This window comes from Peromyscus eremicus, chromosome 8a (genome assembly GCF_949786415.1).
Source record: "Peromyscus eremicus chromosome 8a, PerEre_H2_v1, whole genome shotgun sequence".
In the NCBI taxonomy this organism is placed as follows: Eukaryota; Metazoa; Chordata; class Mammalia; order Rodentia; family Cricetidae; genus Peromyscus; species Peromyscus eremicus.
This window is the reverse complement of record NC_081423.1, coordinates 9,524,879-9,528,396: the sequence shown is the minus strand read 5'-3', so window position 1 is coordinate 9,528,396 and position 3,518 is coordinate 9,524,879. Positions and strand designations below refer to the sequence as shown.

The following is a 3,518-nucleotide window of genomic DNA, read 5'->3' as shown; positions in this document are numbered from 1 at the left end:
ACTCCTTACATACCCCAGATAAGCAGATGAATGCAGATTATCTCCCACAGTGGATAGACATGTTTAATGCCACGTGGTCATAGCATGGTGTGCTAATTAATTAATAAAAAACCCCAGAAACCCTATAGAGACAGCAGTGTCTCTACTCTGCTACTCTGCCCACTCAGAAATGGCCTCACCAGGGACCATCTTGACTGTGAAGTTTGTCCCAGCTCCCAAATCTCTTGGCTGCTTTTTTAACCTCCTTCAAGATAGAGGCCTTGTCTCATGTCCTGGGCTTAATAATAAAGACAAATTTGAGAAGTAATTGATAAAGACTCATTCCTTGTAGAGCAATAAAATTTATCGTGGCTTAACTAATCTGGCTCCATTTGTGCCTGCTGCCTGCCTTCCCAACCATCGGATGACTAATTGATAACTAATTTTCTCAATTTGTTCTCCATTACTTATTGCTGCAGAGAAGCTTCTACCTAAGTCTATGAATCACAGAAGCCCCACGAAGTACAGAGATGTGCTTTGCCAGGAGTCAGCTTGGCACATGGGCCGGCCTTGCAGGAAGCGGTCCTGGCCTCTTCTCACTCATGCAGCTAAGAGGCGAGGTGTTCAGTCCTTGCCAGGAACTGGGCCATGCTATGTGAGATAATGGGGATTCCACCTACACTGTGTTATCTTAACGTGGTAAAAACAGAGGCTTGGAGAATCCAGATGCCTTTCCGGAGGTCTCAGGGCTAGTGGTCAGAGGAGCAGGATTTGCAACTTGACTATCTTCCAGGTCCATCTTGTGACCTCTGTGTTAGTCGTGCTCATACTTCGATGGTCTTTCTCCTCAGTTGGGTGAATGTCAACACCAAGGAAACCTTGCCAGCTGTGGAGTGAAGGTAGTAGACATTCAGGCAACTTAAGCTCATCACTTTGGGTCTCTCTGTGCTCTGGTCAACATCATGACAACTGATCCTGATCTGCCACAATCTGGCTACTCAGCCCTTATCCCTGCCCATAGTACTGACTTCCTAGGAAAACATCTCATGAACTTCCTAACATCTAGGTTTGTGTGCCTAATGGGGCCCAAGTTCAACACTCCTGCATTCAGAAGCTGGCCACCTACATGTGTCCGCTATGTAGGGGTTTGGGGGCTAGTGTGGTGCTGAGCTAGGAAGGGCTTCACTCATCACAGATTTCTGAACTCTGCTGTTGGCTGGCTTCTTAACAAGCGGCGCTATTAGTCTTACATGGTCTCAATTCTTCATTTTCTTTGTGTGCGTGTGTGAGTGTGTGTGTAAAGTTGAAGGCTATATTGTGGTATGTATCCTTGGAATAATGTTGCCATAGTTACCTCCTGACTCTATTATCACAGCGGTACAATAATTGAAGCAGCAAGGCCCAGAGATGCTCTTGTGAATGTGAGCTGGACCCCCAGGTCGGGCATGGAAAGTGTCTCTTAGATTGGGGAAGAAAGAAGACAACTTAGCCTCAGCAATTAACCCTGGAGCACGGCACAGTGGTCTGATGTGCTGATGGAGGTGTTGCTTGGTGATGTCCAGAGTGAGCCATTTCTGTGGAGGGTCTTTGTTTTCACATTGTTGTACGGTGACACTCTTAGAATGCAAGAATGTAATATCTCCATGGAAACTGAAAATGTTCAAAATTAAGACCCAGAATAGGAAAGCTTCTATGAGTACAGTTGTGCTGATCACTAATACAGAAATGATGGGAGGCAGCTACAGGGTGCTGGATGTCACAAGCAGCAGGAAATAGGGAATTGGACATCGTGTCTCACTCAGGGCCTTTGCTTTGGGGGCACAGTACAGGAAGGTTAGGAACACACTGCTGCCTAGTGTATCCTCTCCCACATAGGCTGTGGTTCCTTCATGATCCAGGGTGGGGAAAGAGCTGCCGCGTCTTCGTAGAACTTTAGGTTTGACTCCACTTGGCTGTTCTGCACCAAGGAAAGGAAGAGCTAACAGAACATAAGTGAGACAGTGGGATGAAATGGAAGAAATCACCAGCCATGGGCCACTGTGCACGAGTCCCATAGCAAATTTCTTCTGCCCACTGGAGCTCCACTTTTACCTCCACTAAATGGAGATGTGAGTAGCATGGGTCTTGTTGAAGGGGTCTTTCTCTTTCACTTCTCTTTGACAGTATCTCCATGGGTGCCCTCCCCCTGACATCCTTATTTATGCATTTAGTTTAGAACATTCAAATTTGCCTATGGCCAAGGTCTCAGTTCAGCTTCCAGGATAGTCTATGAGATCCTGAGGGTGTCCCTAACTAAATGTCTTCTGTCCCTCCCTAAATGTCTTCTGTCCACAGTGATGAATCTCCTGTTCTGGTACACTGGATCTCTGACACTCCTGCCTTGGAGAGTGTGCCTTCCTGTCACTCACTGTTCTGGAACACTCATGGCTATCCACATACCTCCTTCCACCAAGATCACGGGCTTTCCTTAAAATGCCATCCAGTGGCATCAGGATATACATAAACTCTTGGGTTTTGATATGAACTTCAAGTTCAGGGTCTTACTAACAATTCCTGGATTTCATTCCCTTTCTCTTTTTTAAAATTTACTTACACATTTATGGTACTTGGGTTGGAACCTCAGACCTCTTGCAAGCTATGTGAACATTGTACCACTGACCTATTGCCTCACCATCATCCAGTTTATCACCCAATCTCTGTTTTTAGTGATAGAGTAGAAGGAAATTCGCTTAGGCCACTACTGTCAAGCATCTATTGGGTCTTCCATCTACCCACCCACCCATCCATCCATCCATCCATCCATCCATCCATCCATCCATCCATCCATCCAGTGTGTATGTATGTACATACTCGTACATGTGTGTGTACATGTGTACATTTGTATATGTTCATGATGGTGGGAGCCAGTGCTGTGGGATGTTCTGTATGTTAAATGTGTTGCTCTGATTGGTTAATAAATAAAACACTGATTGGCCAGTAGCCAGGCAGAAAGTATAGGCGGGACAAGGAGAGAGGAGAATTCTGGGAAGTAGAAGGCTGAGTCAGAGAGACGCTGCCAGACACACCATGAGAAGATGTTAAAATACTGTTAAGCCACGAGCCACATGGCAACTTACAGATTAATAGAAATGGGTTAATTTAAGATATAAGAACATTTAGCAAGAAGCATGCCACGGCCATACAGTTTATAAGTAATATAAGTCTCTGTATGTTTACTTGGTTGGGTTTGAGTGGCTGCGGGGCTGGTGGGTGAGAGAGATTTGTCCTGACTGTGGGTCAGGCAGGACCAGAAAAACTCTAGCTATAAGCCAGTGGTTGACATCAGGTCATTCTCTTCAGTCATTCTCCACCTTCCTTTTTGAGACAGGGTCCCTTGCTGAACCTTGAGCTTACTATTGGCTAGGCTAGCCAATAGCTTCAGGGATCTACCTATCAGTCTTCCTGTCCTCAGACCAGGATTGCAGAAGAGTTGTGGAAATCAAAGCCCAAATCCCCATGCCTGCACAGCAAGTACGTTGTTCACAGAGCCACCTCCACTT

The 3,518-nt window shown here is 45.8% G+C and overlaps 1 long non-coding RNA gene across 1 annotated transcript; it reads right to left on the bottom strand.

Moving 5' to 3' along the window:
- Positions 1-325: 325 nt before the first annotated feature.
- On the bottom strand, positions 326-1,563 carry LOC131915844 (uncharacterized). Its single transcript, XR_009380454.1, has 2 exons — positions 1,334-1,563; positions 326-865 (listed from the first exon to the last, which is right to left on the bottom strand). It is a non-coding gene; the product is annotated as an uncharacterized LOC131915844 (long non-coding RNA).
- Between the last annotated feature and the right edge of the window lie 1,955 nt (positions 1,564-3,518).